The 17,864-nt window shown below is 39.1% G+C and overlaps 1 protein-coding gene across 1 annotated transcript in view; it reads right to left on the reverse strand.

The window, feature by feature from the left end:
• Positions 1 to 17,864, reverse strand: part of LOC117513658 (low-density lipoprotein receptor class A domain-containing protein 4-like) — an 832,720-nt gene that overhangs the window by 473,363 nt on the left and 341,493 nt on the right.

Here is a 17,864-nt window from a genome sequence, read left to right on the forward strand (position 1 = left end):
CTATATGGATTTCATTCATATGTTTTTACGTCAGACATGCTTGAACCCTCGTGCGCATGCGTGAGTTTTTCCACGCCTGTCGGTGACGTCATTCGCCTGTGAGCACTCCTTGTGGGAGGAGTCATCCAGCCCCTCGTCGGAATTCCTTTGTCTGAGAAGTTGCTGAGAGACTGGCGCTTTGTTTGATCAAAATTTTTTCTAAACCTGTGAGACACATCGAAGTGGACACGGTTCGAAAAATTAAGCTGGTTTTCGGTTATTGACAGACCTCGTATATATATATATATATATATATATATATATATATATATATATATATATATATATATAAGACTGACCGCATGTGCGTGCGTGTGTGCATGTGTGTTAGCTATGCACAGCCTCAACAATTAAGCAATCCCATACATGCGCGAACACACACACACACACACACACACACACACACACACACACACACACACGTCAGTCTCATATATTAGATCTTGTTGGACAATATGTCCCATGACCCTGTCCTCGGGCTATTTGATAACTTCTCCTCTGGGGCGACAGGCGCCATGAAGCATACTGTTCTTTGCTTATCACGCCACTCAGACAGAACACAGTTTTGATATGTCACATACCGTTTCAGATAAACAACGTGAGCAGGTCACCCGCAAATAAATGTCAAATGCACAGTGGTGGGCACAGATAACCAAAAAATTAACTTCGATAACAGATAATCAGATAACTGAAAAGTTATCTTCGATAAAGATAAAACAATAAACCACCCAAAAATGTATCGGAAGTTACAGATAACCGATAACAGATAAATTCCAATATTATCTCCGGCACTTTTACAACTACTAGTAAACCAAATTTAATAGCTTCTAATAATATTAAAAATAACAACAGACCCAAACAATAAGACCACACTTTTTTCTTTCAACAGTCTGCCACTGCTGGAAGCTCTTGTTTACTACAGCGCTCCAAGCACAGAGGCACCCCGAGACCTAAACAATGAGACCACAGTTTGTTTCTTTCAACATTCGGTCCCATGCTGGAAGCTAATGTTTATTACAGCCCTCCCAACACAAAGGCCCCCTGAGAGCAGCGTAAAGCCAGCTCTCTATCAATGACAAAGCTCCGGTCATGCGGAGGTCTTGAAAAATAAAGTCATATTGAGTTATGGTGTTGATTTATAAATAACATCAATACCGATAGAATAACTCCATTAATGTCAATTCTGTCATTTGTACAAAGTTAAAATATAACATATATCTTTTAATGTTGAATACTGCACTAATTCTGACGTTTTGTAACAAAGAGACAGATTGCAAAGGATTCTGGGTAAACATGCCTCTGCTAAACACTGATTGGTTCAGTCATTCATTATGTAAACCAACACGTTAATGTGACGTCTGTCGTGTGTTGGTGTTAAATGTGCTTTTGTAAAATATTCCATTTTTTTATTTTGTAAAAACGGCATTTTTACGGAGCCCTGGAAGTGTCATCGCAAAATGTTTTTGTTCTTTGTTTTTGAATGTTTGCGCACATTCTCTCTTACAACATTCATTTGATGTTGTAAAAACCTGCTTTACAGTGTGTGAGATGGATTTTTCATGCAGAATTTTTTGGACCAAGTTTCAGGTTAATCGTGCATCCTGCATCGTGTAGTGTTCATGGAGTATCAAGCTGCGGTCAGCATCTGACAACCACCTCCTGATCGCTGATCGTATGATCAAATGAGAATCAAACCTGTTTGATATATTATTGTGGTCAGCCGTCGTGAGGTTATCCTGCTGCTGAAAGCTACAAGCAGCATCCAACCGTTCGCAATGTGCCTGTGCAAACACTGCAGAGCTGTCTTGTAATAATGCTATTATTATTATTATTATTATTATTATTTTGCAGTTGTTTTGTTTTTAAACTTCATTTGTAAAAAAAAAAGCCATTTGCAGGGCAAAAAAGTTGATTTGACAATCTGACATAACCGGGGTCAAAATAAATAGAACACTGCCATCTACTGGTTCCCAGACACTGCCATGAACACTACTGGCCAGTTGTGCTAGATAGCAGTAGAGGCTTCAAAACAAAATTCTAGATAATCCCTTGTCTGCTCACATTTAAAAATGCGTGAATTTAACAAACACAATTAAAAAATCAACGTCTATAAACGCAGAGAATATATTCAAGAGAGTTTTAGGCATTAGAGTTTAATGCTGTTGTCCGTGCCTGAACAGAGTGTCTGAAATGCATTTGTCCTGTCGTGACGATTACATCATCCTACCCAAAATGCGCTGCGGGGCACAGCATGTGCTCACAAAACCTTAAAAATTAGCACATTACTTTAAAACTAAAACATATACTGATATTTTACTTTATGAAACTTCAGACATGACAGTAATTTAAATAACTTGTCCAAAATAGTTTGGTTTAAAATTTGAACATAAGTTAAAATGTTCCTTTGGTCATATTTGCGAGCATATCGGGATTGGTGTCCCATGATGCCTGAGTGTTTCTTTCTCTTTTTGCTCTGTATGCACCACTCTGCATTTATCATTAGTGATTGATCTCTGCTCCCCTCCACAGCATGTCTTTTTCCTGGTTCTCCTCCCTCAGCCCCAACCAGTCCCAGCAGAAGACTGCCCCTCCCTGAGCCTGGTTCTGCTGGAGGTTTCTTCCTGTTAAAAGGGAGTTTTTCCTTCCCACTGTTGCCAAGTGCTTGCTCACAGGGGGTCGTTTTGACCGTTGGGGTTTTTACGTAATTATTGTATGGCCTTGCCTTACAATATGAAGCGCCTTGGGGCAACTGTTTGTTGTGATTTGGCGCTATATAAATAAAATTGATTTGATTTGATTTAAAGGAAATGTTTTCTTTTTTTTCCCTTTTGGGGCTGTTTTTCCTTTGTTTGCAGAGAATTGAGATGCTTTTTATACAAGCAGTTCTCTTCTGTTTGCAAAGGTTATAACTATGCATCTGTTACAAAACTTTATCAGGTGGGTGCTGAACTAATTTTAAAAATTCTTGTCGGTGTTCAGCTTTGTTTATTTTGTTTATCGCTTTAAAAGTTATCGGATAAAAATTAATCGGAAGATAATTGGTCCGATGATGGTTTTTAAAGTTATCTAAAAAGATAATCCGATACTGAAAACATTATCTTCGATAATTATCTGTTATTGGATTATCTGAAGTGTGCCCACCACTGCAAATGCAACACTTTTCAACCAATCACATAGCTCTACTGATCCATGTACAGGGTAACGGCCTTCTGGGTGTGGGCTGAGAACAGGCTTAAAATGTAGTTAGACGGCTATGTGAGGGCGGCTTGCAAGCTGTCGTAGAAACTCTCTGATCAGGGAAGGCATCTTTTTAACAGCATCTAAAATTGAAGTCCATTTTCTGTCAGTCTTTGAGTCTTCTGAATTTGCTCACCAGATGAAACTACCAGGAGGGGATCAGTCAGTGAGAAAATACACAACAATCCCTTATATAACAGAGCTCTTATTTTCGCAGTTCACGTGGTACTCAGGTCAGCAAGCATCGCACTTTGCTTACTACGTAGCAGCGGCTGGCTAGGATTCACTTTAATTAGAATCCATACGGGCCAGTGAGCACTGCATGCGAGTTAAGGTGTGTGTTTTCTTACTTAAAATGTACCTGCTGTGTGCCAAAGCATTGAAGTGATATGACATGTTATTACCTTTTTATCATCATTCATTTGAATCTCATGAATGTCACAAATTGAATGATGACAACATACACACAATGCAATGCAACTTACTACACCTTAACTAAAGTGACATGAAATATACAATGACATGGCTAAAATTCTTCTCCACTACCCGTGCGCAGAACGTGTAACTCAGCTAGTATATATATATATATATATATATATATATATATATATATATATATATATATATATATATATATATATATATATATATACACACACACACACATACTATAATAGCCAAGTAGTCTCTGTTAAACAAGCTGCTAGCTGATGCGTTCAATACGCGTTGGTCATTTCAAAACGTCACAGAGTATCACCTCATTTCTGCTTAAAACTGACTTTAGAATGATTTAAGAGGTTTTACCTTGTCATCTGATGATTAATAATCCCATAAATGCAATTGATCGCTTTGGGTGAAGACACTCTGTCTTAGACAAGCTGCTGAGCTCCGGAATGAGGCATACGCAGTGGAGGCAGGGTGGACCAATTTTTAGGAGCGGACCGTTCGGTCTGCGACAGCGGATCCAGATCCGGATTCTGGATCAAGATTTCTCTTTATAAAGGCTTTGAAGAATTACGTCAAAATTACTTCACGGTTTCTCACCAAATTTGCACCACAGATAGATGTTAGGGCATGGAAGACTCCCCTGAATTTTGGAGCTGATCCGTATCCAGATTGGGGAATGTCAGAAATCTCTGTTTGCTCTGGTTTCTGTATAAATCGGTATAATGTTTCTCATATATTTTGTAAAGGTTAGTGAGAAAAAAAATACTTCTAAATAAAAAAAAATGCAGTTTTTGAAACCAGATAACACCCCTGAAGTGATTTACAAGACATCTTACGGATGTTAGTGTGCACGCCCTGGGAACATGCATCAAGCAAGTAGGTCAGATCACGGGTAATCTTAAACTTCACGCACACGCACTTCCTCCTACAGTTCATCTACACAATGGCGATGAAGGAAAAGACAGTATTTGCCATGGAATTCCCCCAGATACATATGATCTCTTCATTAAAATGTGCTGTAATTTTGCAACGTTACAAACATAATCCTATGTAATGTGAAATGCTTGGATTTCCATAGAAACTAAATTTTGTCAATTTTGTGAAATTTGAAAGGCCGTACAGCTTTAATAAGGACATAGTAACTATGGCACTGAGTAATGACGTAACTAAAACCTAGCAGGTACTTCATTGCCATAGTACAGGTGTGGCATGGATGGGAAAATTGTAGAAGACCACATTATGTTGTTAATACGTTCTTTCAGCACTTACCATATCTGTGGCACATCTCTAGCTGATGTGTTGATGTCACATTCAGGCAAGTCAGTATAAATTTAACTTGTTTCAGCTGTTAATTGTATGAGTGCAGCGGTATCTACAAACATAGAAATTTCTGATGTATGTTTCCCAAAGCAACTTGTGATACTGAAAGCATGCAACTTTTAAAATGCTCCTCAAGATGAACTGTCCGTGGTGCTGAATCAGACACTAGCTCATATGACTGTCGGCTTTTGCCTTTTCTCACTGCTTCATTTGGACTCTGCTGATGTTTTCATCAGCATAGCTGTAGACTATAGTTTCTTGCTGTGGACCCAAGAAAACTTGCAGAATGAATGAAAAAGCGCACTGCACGGTGCAGCATTTATAAGGACTGGACAGACAGTGAGAACGTGGTGAGTGCATGAAGTGATCTGATTGGTCGTCGTAACAACACAGTAAAAATGCATTGGACATGGTGTGCATGTGATCATAAGGATGCTTAAAAACATATACAGTGAAAATGTGTTAGGCATAGTGAAAATCTTGGAGGTAAAGCACATGGAACTTTAAAGCCACCCATTTTTTGCGTGTGTTTTGCCCACATCCCCGCTGCATTTTCAGGATGCAGTGTGGTCTTCACTGTTTTTGTCTGAACCACTACAAGGGGGAAAAAACTAGTGTTTATCAACTAAATATGTAAAATCCTGACTTTTTCAGCTTCCACAGGAGGGCTTGATGGAAAACATTTTCTCTTTGGTAGCATGTATTAAAGTGGTGTGTTGAACTGTTCTGATATGACTTCGAGTCATGACAGCTGCCGACACCACGGCCCACACATTCAGAAGTAAGTGGAAATAATAGCTTACAACTAAATGTTGCATTTTTATAACTAAAAATGTTTGAAAAGGCACTGAGATTGAAGAAGTGTAGCAAATGTCTTTCCCACGTGTCCGTCACATCCTGTGACTTCATTGCACCAGTCAGCTCATCTGGTTTAGGTGCCGCCTCAATGGGCTACGACAGAGTGCAAACAGTTTTGCGGGAAATTTTGCGAAATTTCACAAAACGTGTGCGGGAATTTGCATTCTCCTCACCTGAATTGCTCTCACATCGACACGTCGAGGGGCACCTGTAAGCCAATTATCCAGGAATCCATACACGTCTTTCCTTCAGATTTTTCTGGCACACCCACCAGCCGGAGGTTCAAGCGTCTGCTTCTATCTTCATAACTTCTGATCTTGTCACCATTTGCTCCAGGTGTTAAACTTTCCCCTGAAGAGAAGCCACATCTTCTTCGGCTTGTGATATTCGCTCCTCCGCCTTATCAACCCTTCATGAATGTGACTGTACATCCCCTTTCACACTTCTAATAGCTTGGTTTAGCTGCTTTCACAGTTTGTTGACCAGATCTACACGTTTTAGGTGGCATAATGAGCGAAGAATACGTACAATGTACATGCGTTAAAAATTGTTGGCTGGTCAAAAGTTAGAGCCCCTTCACACATAACACGATTGAAGCCAACTAGCACATGAAGGAGGAATTGCCATGCCAGTCATGAAAAATCGGAGCTGCCTCAAATGCCTTGTACACCTGTCACTACAACAATTCACGCACACCAGTGGCCGAAAGACAGAGAGTGCCCTGTGAGAGCCCATTCGATCCTTCTTGCAGCAGGTGTCGGCCAAATTCCAGGTGTCACACTTGAACATCCAACACCGCTCGCTGCACACTTAGAAAATGTGGTGCTGTTCGTACTGTCAGTGCCAAAATAGTGAGTAGATGATCACTCTCAAGCCGGCAGTGAAATTTGTCGGTAACACTTTCTATTAACTGCACACTATAAAGCATTAGTAAATTATATTTATAACTTGTAAGCAAATGCTTAAGTAGCTACTTGTAAAACATTTACAAAGCTTTCTTTTTATTAGCTACTCATTGGTAAAAACATAAATAGATGGCTTAATGATTATTAATAACAAAATAAGTAATGTCTTTATAAAACATTTATAAATGATTTTTTAAATTCTCTATAAACCATTTAAGAAAAGTTGATCATTAATAGTTCATCATTTACAAACGTAAAATCAGACGCTATTCATTAGTGATAAAAATACTTTACAAATCATATTTTTATTGTCTTTAAATTTTTCCTCACAAATTATTAAGCCTTTACTAAGCATTAATAAACCATTAGCTGATGTCAATGTATCAGTTATAACATTTGTCAACGATTGCATAACTACTTATCCTTATTCCTCAATACTTTATCATTTGTTAATAATGTAACAAAGGCCAAGGTCTCTTTCCCCATCACTATAAGTATGCAGTTTTAAAGACTATGTACAAATTTGTTTCATAATCATTTCTTTTGCTTAATATATATTTTAAAACAATCTCAAACAGTGACCAATTTACTTTTATATGTCCATATATAAATGCTTATCAATGCATTAGTAAAATTAAAAATACTATTATGAAGCCTTTACAAGCTGTTAGTAAAGTATTTGCTGTGAGCTTAACTAAAGTCATGGTTAAATTTGTTTATAACTCATTTGTATATGTTTAATATATATTTTAATCACATCCTTCAAACAGCTGACCAATTCACTTTTATATGTCCATTTATAAATGCTTATCAACGTGTTAGTAAACTTAAAAATACTATTATAAAGCCTTTACAAGCTGTTAGTAAAGTATATGGTGTGAGCTTAACTAAAGTGAAGGTTAAATTTGCATTATAACTCATTTGTAGATAGGATTTATATGTGTTACGCAGAGTCACCAACAGTTTACACTTTTATATATCCATTCATAAATACTTATCAAGGTATATTTTGTTTTGAGGAATTGGTACAACGGTATTAGACGAGGAGTGAGGGTTCATTCATCGTGAAATGTTAAAGTGTTGTGGAGGTGGTGTCGATTTGCGAGTAATTGCGCCGCCATTAGTTGCTAACCGATAGATAAACATGGATTCAAAACAAGTCGCCATTAGCCGCTAAGTGATAGCGGCTAATTGGCTAACTGGTATTAAAAAAAACTATCGAGGTTTTACATCCGACGATATAAATTCATATCGATCAAGTGGGTAACCTCTCGGACGGAAACAAAGTGTCCGCTTGATGATTTTCAACCTTAGAATATGTTAAGTTAGATTCGGTACGACAACAGATAACCAATGCAGCTTTAGCCTAGCTTTCGGTAACACTTACGCACGTAGCCGATTAACCGTCATTTTTGGTGAAGTGTCCGCTAGAAGTGTGCGTGAGAATGCCAGTGATTAAGCAACATTAGTCCATACGGTCTGAAAATGGTTAAAACCAGTTTTTTATTTTAATCTTCTCCTTGGGACGACTTCGGTGACAATGAGAACGAAAACAGGAAGTGTCATAGGACGACTTCATTGCCATTTTATTGTTGAACAATTGTGTATGGTGCTGCCATCTGTCTGCGATATAGTATCATTTGCACTTGGTGTTTGCAGCCATTGTCAGCGAGGTAAATAAAATCACAATCTTATTGGTTTGAAAAACAACAGGTTATATTCCTTGAAACGTTTGGGTGCTTAAAATTAAGAAATTTTATTAATAAAATATAAATAAATAAATGATCGGGTGCTGAAAATTTAAATTAAGAAATTGAATAAAATAAAATAAAAATAAGGATTAATAAATAATAATAAATAAATAAATAAATAAATAAAATAATATTAATAATAACAATAAAAAAAAGATGGCACCGGGAAAAGGCTAAATATGAGGACCTCCTTAACCGGAGGTACAGTATTTGAGAGAGCTAAAAAAGAAAAGAGCAGAGAGCAGGTAGCAGCTAAAAGAACAGAAGAGGAATGTGATGAACAAATAATAGGTGCAGAGAGAAGTTGTTATTGTGGGATTCTTAAATGGTTTATAGAGACTTAAAAAACATTACATATTTTGTTATTAATAATTATTAAGCCATTTATTATGTTCTTACCAATGAGTAGCTAATAAAAACAATGCTTAATAATTTGTGAGGAAAAAATGTAAGACAATAAAAATTTGATTTGTAAAGTATTTTTTATCACTAATGAAGTGTCTGATTTTCCGTTTGTAAATGGTAAACTATTAATGATCACGTTTTCTTGAACAGTTTATAGAGAATTAAAAAAATATTTAGAAATGTTTTATAATGACATTACATATTTTGTTATTAATAATTATTAAACATCTATTTATGTTCTTACCAATGAGTAGCTAATAAAAAAGAATGCTTTGTAAATGTTTTACAAGTAGTTACTTAAGCATTTACTTACACTTTATAAATGCTTTACTAATGATTTATAGAGTGCAGTTAATGTAGTGTTACCAATCTAAGTGCTCCCACGAGTGTGGCGTTGCAAAAAGCAACACACGTGTGGCGTGCGCATGTGTCATCCCCCCCCCACACACACACAAACGTGGCATGCGGGGAGAGCACACTTGCATGACATGCTGATATGTATTTACAGACATGATCATATGGGGGCCGGACAACCATGTCTGAGTGCACACAGCCAGGCTGCAGCAGCCACACACAGTGCACGTCGACAGGCTGCTGCATGTGAAACGGACTGTCAGATCACGCAGCAGGAGATCTGAATGTCACGCCTGTCCGGCCCGACACGCCTTTCCGGCAGAACATGCGCGCCGCAGGACTATGACAATATGACAAGCCAACAGTGCCACAAATAAGCCACTTTCAGTCACATTATCACCACAATATGCCATAACAAACACCGTTTTGTCAGTTATTACAGTGTCTTTCCTCTTTTTTTTTTTAAAATACGTTTATCTCATTGTTGATTTGAGCCATTTTACACTCCTGTGATAAGACAGTGATTGTAGCGTAGTGGTAAAGTTTCCGTCTGGTCATCTGAGCTTTTGGAAATTGCAGGTTCGAATCCCGTGAGTAGCATTTATTTTTTATTTAACCAGGTTATTTAACCGCAGGATTCTGTATTGCCTCCGCTTTTACTTATTATTTATATCAAACCCAGTGATATTCACTAATTATACAGTTGGAGTTTCTTCCGGTTTCTGCATCTTTTGTGTTATGTGTGAAGGGGGCCCTTAAGGGTTAATTTAAAGGTTCAATTGTGAGCCACGCATACCTGCAACCTCTTACCAAGATGTCATAACTGGAAGTCTCAGAGTTTGTCATTACTTTGGATGTTGACCCCAAGTATTTAAACTCACCTACTCTCACCATTTTACTCCTTGTAACCACACTATTCCACTGGGCTCCCTCTCATTCACACAGCATGGACTCAGTCCTTGGTCTTATGACTCTCATTCCCACTGCTCTCCAAGAGCATATCTCTACATTTCTAGGCTCAGACTCAACGTTGAATCTCTACTCTCACTACAGATCACAATGTCATCATGCAAACATCATAGTCCAATGAGGACTCCTGTCTGATCATCATATCCATCAACCAGATGCATCACCAGTGCGACCAAGAAAGGACGCATGAGGCTTATTCTTGGTGTACATCCCACCTCCACCTTGGAATGAATCTGTCATTCCTACCGTCAGCGTCTCACTGCTGTCACCGTCCTGTATTAACTGTCCCTGCACGACCCTCCAATCTTCTCTGCCACTCCAGACTGCCCTCATACACTACCACAACCCGTCTTTTTTGGCACCCATGTCATAAGCTTTCTCTAAATTAACAAACTCACAATGGAACTCCTTTCTAGCCTTCTCTGTACTTCTCCATCAGTATTCTCAGAGGCAAACTTTGCATCTGTAGCGCTCTTTCTCAGCATGAAACCATATTAATGCTCACCAGATCTTCAATGTTTTCTAAACCTAGCGTCTACTACTCTTCTCATAACTGTCGTTCTGTGGCTGTTCGCTTAATGCCTCTGTCGTTACTGTAGCTCTGCACATCACCCTTGTTCTTAAATTAGGAAGCAACACACTTGTCTCTACTCCTCAGGCATCCTCTCACTTCCAAGATTTTATTAAACATCTGGTTAGAAAACTCCACTGCCATCGCTCCTAGACATTTCCATGCTCCACTGGGAATGCCACCTCGACCAACTGCCTTTCCATTCTTCATCCTCTTCATAGCTGCCACTCACCTTCATCCTTACTAATCTCTTGTACTGTCCTGATTTACCCCTCCAAATCATCACAGCTTTTTTCTCTCGTTATTTTCTATCATTCATCAGCTCCTCAAAATATTCCCTGCACATTGTCAACACACTCACCTCACTTGGCAGCACATTACCAGAGCATCTTTTATCCCCTACCTGCTGCACATCCTTTCCAGCTCTGTCCCTTTGTCTGGCCACAAGTCCTTTTCTCCGTTCCTTACTGTTCAACTTCTTGTTCAGCTCGCTATGCCTTTCAGGAGCTTTTGCCACTTGTCTTTTGCCTTACACTGCATCTCCTTATACTCTTGTCTACTTTTTGCATTTCTCAGATGATCCAATCTTTTGCCAACCCCTTTCTCATTAGGCTTTCCTGGACATCTTCATTCACCACCAGTCTCCTTTTCTTCCTTTCGCTGTCCAGATGTCACACCCAGTACCTTCCTAGCTGTCTCCCTCACCACATCTGCAGTACTTTCCAGTTGTCCAAAACTGCTTCCCCTCCATCCAGTGCCTCTCATCACCTGCTTACTGAATTTCACACGTCATCCTCCTTCAGCTTCCAGCGTCTGATCCTTTGTTGAGCTCTCACATCTCTTCTTCTCACCTCTAAAGTCATCTTACAAACCACCATCCTATACGGTCTAGCTACACTCTCTCCTGTCCACCTCCTACAGTCGCCAATTTCTTTCTATATGTGGAAAACAATTTAGTTTTCATAGGAGCACCAGAGTTTAAATGTGGCTTTAAAAAACAACAACCACATCGTCTGCAATAACTCATGACGCTCTGGGCAAACATTGATAAACTACAGTTGACAAGAGATTGCTTTTCTGTCTTTTGCAAAAAAGCATCACAAGTGCACATTGTAAGTTTTAACTCAATTTTAAAAACTGAAATAGAAAATTAGATTTGAAATAAAATTAGAAGGCTTTTACAAAAACAGTTCAGTGATTTAGGCCTTTAACCTTCTGACCCCAAACCAATAGACAGACAGCTTCTTGGAGTCACTATGTCTACACCATTGGTGCCAATTACTGAAGTAATTCTTTCACAAGTGAAATGTTGCATGACTGCCTGACTCCTGCACATAGGCGGCATTCAGCTAAAAAAAAACAAAACAAAAAACAAAAAAAACTGATTGCAAAATCTAATCACACACTTTAACCTGAAGAGAGAAAAGAAAAGCTCATTCACATCATAGGCACTAATTTGACAGCAGACACAAAAATTAGTTTTTGTGAGTCCATTTGGGGCATGGCCAAGCACACTTTGCTGTTTAATCAATGGGAAAATCCAGCGTAAATGTGTTGGATTTACTGTGGTCATTATTTATGGGCATTTTGTGATCACATCAATTTGCTGTCTGATGAGAAAAGGGTATTTTATGTATAAAATGATTTTTTTTCTTTTTCCAGCTTTTCTGTTTTATTTTTGTTTCTTTGTGGCCACACTTCGCTGACATATTAATAATACACCATTGCAGGTGACTGGTGATATTGCAGGCAGAGTGTACATACTTGTGGAGCCACTTATATGATATATTGCACTCTTTGTACAGCGCTGGTCTTTTGACCAGGATTTTTGGTGGTGTAATGCTTCCTGGTTACAGATGATATCTACGCACCGGCTTTGTGTTCAACCACGCCTGGTTTTTAGGCCAATATACTCACACTCCTATAGCAAGTGGTGCTACAAGAAACAGACACTGGGTGTAAAAACTGTGTGGTGTGGAATTACAATGGGATTTATGTTGTGATGTTCAACTGCTTTGCGTCAGGTGTAAGCTCAGCTCATGCCACTATCACAGCACAGTGCATAGATCACACCGCAGGCATTTCCAACTTGATTCAGAGTGAAAACGTTTTTACCTTACGGTTCAAAGTGCTGCATGCATCTCAGTTTGGAATCTGTTGAACACCTCATCCTTCCATTCATTCCTTCATTTGTATGCAAGGTCTCCCTGAAAGACTAATCCAGCAACACCTTATGTGTACGAGGTCTGTCCAAAAAGTAACAGACCTTTTTAATTTTTTCCAAAACTATATGGATTTGAATCACGTGTGATTGCATCAGCCAAGCTTCAACCTTCATGCGCATGCGTGAGTTTTTTCACGCCTGTCTGTTGCGTCATTCGCCTGTGAGCAGGCTTTGTGTGAGCAGTGGTCCACCCCTCTCGTCTGATTTTTATTGCGAATAAAGTGTCAAACGATTTGGAGCTTTGCTCCTCAAATTTTTTCCAGAAACCTGTGAAGACCTCCAGGGGAACACATTCTGAAAATTCAGATGGGCTTTCAGGACCTTTTATGGGGATTACACAGATTAAGGAGTGCTCCAGCCGTTAGGCTTTGTTGATCCAGGACATCGTCTGCCTTCCCAGAAATGGCAGAAGACGGGACATCAGCACTTTTTCAGCACATTCCACTGTTACAGGAGTTTTTGTCATGGAAAGAGGAGCGGAGAAATTCGCGCGTCGGGACGGAGCCGCATGGCGCAAGCAACGCTGTGATGAAGCCTCACAGGACATGTTCTGGCATGTCAGCTCATCCACAATTTCTCGGATAGTCACATGACTGAAAGTCACCGAAAGCCGTCTGAAAGCCATATGAAAGCCGTCCTGTGAGACCAACACGGAGGTACTTTTGTCCGCGCCATTCACGGCTCTGTGGTGCATTCCTGCTTCTCTTTCCATGACAAAAACTCCTGTAACAGTGGAATGTGCCGAAAAAGTGCTGATGTCCACGTCTTCTGCCATTTCTGTGGAAGTCAGACGATGTCCCGGATCAACAAAGCCTAATACTGACCATGAATTTTTTCACATTTGTATGACACTTGCCAAGCGTTCTCCATGTGGCAGCACTCAAAACGTGTTCAGACAAGAATGCATCGAGCTGAATTATAATTCAGTTTGTGTATGAACAAAACAGAACCACGTATGTGCATAAATTTAAAGAGTGCATTTTTCTGGATTAGTTAATAAGAGTTTTAGTCTTAAATATGCAGTTTTATGTATTCAAACTCTCTAGAGATATAAGCATGATTTTTTTTTCTTAAATAATGCTGCCTTAAAATTGCCTTTAGCCTGAAATTGAAATAGTACTTTAAAGTTTGATGCAGGTTATGTTTATTATACTTTAAAATAATGCACATACATTAAAAACGCCTCTACATACTGCAGATTAACAACTTGGGTTGTGCACTTTACATGGCAGATGCGAAGCATCTTTTTTTGTCTTCATTGTCTAACAGCCTTTATTCCTGCTTCTATACTTCCTCCCGTCTCTCTGCCCTCAAGCTTGCATCCCTCGATAGGAGGTGAGCGGCGGCTTTGCAGGCCACTAAGATAATAAATGTGCTGCAGATGTGAGCTACGAGGGATCGACGCAGGACTCCAATCTCCTTTTTACTCCTCTTTCGCCTCAGCTATCTCCTCTGTGCTCCTCTTTTTGTTCCTTCCTCTCCTCTGTGTCCTATTCCTTTCCCGCTCGTTCCCTCTGCCTCCTCTCTCTGGCTCTATAATTATGCGTGTCAGGGTTGTGCTGAGTTGGCACTCCGTGGTGAAGGAGAGAGAAGGAGAGCGAAGCGGTGACAGGGAGAAGTAAAGCGAGACCTTCAGGCGGCGTGTCCTCTGCAGTCCAGACAGTGAATCACATCTGCTCGGCATGCCACTGCTCTTATGTTGCCTCGGGGAGATGCAGTCACGCCATGGCAGCGCGGCCTTTTAACCCTTTCATTTCCGGGGCCTGTTGGGGTCCAGACTGTGCACGCTGCAGGGCCCTGCTAGACTGCAGTAAATGAGGCTGAGGTGGTGCAGCGGGTTGTGTCTTAACACAGCTGGTGGTTTGGTTCCAAAGCATCTTCCAAATCAAATCCCAAATGCCTCCTGATGTGCATGTCAACACCTTTCGAGGAAACACCTGCAGTCACCTTCTGTGTTAAGCAAGACCACAATTTATTGTTTTTTTAAACCAGCTTCATGAAGCCACTCCCACATTTAACCATAAACAGCTGTAGACACACCCTTAATGAGCTGTCTGCACATGAAACATTCATCAGCTCCCCCAAACTGAGGCAGAGAAGCACATCCTCACTGAACTGGATCCTCCGACAGACACAGCTGTGATCTATCTCAATCGACAATCTTTGATTGTGATACGCCGTCACAGCTGCAGCTGTTTCAACGCCACAGTGACATCAGTGAGCAACCATGTAAACTGTAAACCATCATCTGTTAGCCTCTATGCACGACGACGTCCACTTAGTCCCAGCACAGTGACACATATGGTGATCATATGATGAGTTGTCACACACGCTGTGTTTTGCAGATAAGTTTGCAAAACAACTGACACTATAATAAGTGACAATAAAAGATCCAAAAGGGCACAAAAATCAGAATAATGTTAAACACAGTGTTTAAAATATGTGCAGGCAGTATTAAATCACATTCGATCAATCAATCAGTCAAAACAAACATTTTAATATTCCTATGTTTGAAATTTGGTCACTTTATCACCTCAAATCTGCAAGAAAAACATCCATGAATGAAACGATATGTAGTTCACTGTGTGTGACATATGTTTATGTGTTTACACATCTACTACTATAAGTAAAAGATTCATCGTGTCCCACAGCTATTGAAATGGAACAATACCTCCACCTGGTGGACATTTAATACAGGTACAATGGAAATTCACCATGAACTTGACTCATTCCCAAGAGTTATAGGCCTGTCACACATTGACGATTTAGACAGTGTATGCTGATGTATGAAAATATGGTGAATACTATATTTTTCATACATTGGAATACGCTGGCTATATCATCAAGGTGTGACAGGCCTATAACTCTGACAAATGTCTTTCACGCATGAGAGCACACGTCAAGTATGTGCAGTTAGTTCATTTATGATTTGCCTGTTCTTAGAAAGTCTGGATTTAAAATGTCTTGGTTTGTTTGCAGAATCACTGAAAAACTGCACAAAAATGTGTCATGAGGAGGAAAAAGAACATGTCACATTAGTCAATGAGGTGCATTTATTTTAAAAATGTAGTGATGTTGCATCTAATCAAACTAGAAAAATTAGTGCAGATGATACATGGAATTTTTTAATGCATCAAACCAGTGTGACATTTAACTTATTACATTTTGTTCAATACAAACTGTTTCTTAGGTTGATTACACTCTTTGAAAATGTCACATAGTTTTAGATACGTCCAACTAAACAAAGTAGTTATACACAAAACTTAAAATAAGAGACTCAGAAAGCCAAAGAAAAGCCACCAGACAACACCTTTTTTTAAATTCCTTTGTAAAGGTCTGGTCCCACTGGGGAGGGGATTAATTGCGCATGAATTGAGTATACAAATGTTGGGCGTTCGTTGTCGTCCGCAACAAAAGTGGCCAAAAATGACAGATGTCTCAGTATGAATTACGGATATATTAATAATGTACAACGAATATATGACAAACAGTCACGGATGTATAACGCATGTACTGAGCAAACGGATTGGACGCATTGCGATTATCACGGAGGTATTACAGATGTATTGACAATGCATTGCGCATGTGTTGCATGCGTAGCGTGCGCCTTGTATGGCAGCACCCTCACATCGGGGTGAATGTGAGGCATTATTTGTAAAGCGCTTTGAGTGTCTGATGCAGATGGAAAATTGCTATATAAATGCAGTCCATTTACCATTTTTATTACTATTGTTTTGTTTTATTTCATTTGAACAATTTTATAAACAATTCGGTGTGTCATAACGCATCTGCCAGCTCAGATGTCAATCAAATGTATAATGAAACGTACACCCAACAGCCAAAGCAGGAATTCTGAGCTGACTGCAGTTTTTTTTTTTATCAGTAAATAAATAAAGAAACTAGAGCACTGCACTCATATAGAGAGCAAACTTCTGCCAACACTAGTTTCCAATTCCACAAATTTTTACTTTGTGTCAAAGTCACAATCCTGTTAGACGTGGCTTTTCATAAGCTAAATTAGATGTGAACAAATGTCTGGAGTATGTACAGTATTTAGTTCATGCACTTGAATCAAAGTTTTTTTTTTTTTTGTGGCGTTCTCTGGGTTTTTTTTTTTTTTTTCAGTTTCAAAGTTCTTCCGTTTCTGAATTCTTTTTCAGATCATTTTCACAGAACAAGGTTATCTCTGCTGTGCACAATTTGTCATTGTTTTTTGGCACTTGGTTTCTGATTGATAACTGGAAGACAAACAGGCATAAAATTGGAACCTCCATCCAATTTTGGTAGTGTAGGTAAACCCATAAGAGAAACATGAGAGTGATTGAGGCACTTTTGATTGAGATATAATGCAAAATGTACACCGAAGGGGTTTTTCAATGTTAAATTTAAATGTCCACAAAATCCACAATCCTGATCGGATCTGGATCAAACTTTGTCAGGTGATAGTGAGTGTCAGTCTGCACCTCACTTTTAAATATGAGTGTAATTGGGTCATGTTTGTTCAAGATATAATGTCAAATATACATTAAGCAGGGTTTTCAATGTTAAATTTATATGGCCACAAAATCTGTAATCTGGAACAGATCCGGTGTTGCCGACCGAACTTTCCCCCTAAATACACTGGTATACAAATATTTAAAAGTTGTCTGCTTCAGAAATAAAATGTGCAATTTATTATGGATTTTGGCATGTTGAATTCAAATATGACAATAACAATGGCTAACTGGCTACTGTTTCCAAGATATACAACACATAATTTCTATTAGAAAAGTATCCGACCTTAT

Source organism: Thalassophryne amazonica, chromosome 7 (assembly GCF_902500255.1).
Source record: "Thalassophryne amazonica chromosome 7, fThaAma1.1, whole genome shotgun sequence".
NCBI lineage: Eukaryota > Metazoa > Chordata > Actinopteri > Batrachoidiformes > Batrachoididae > Thalassophryne > Thalassophryne amazonica.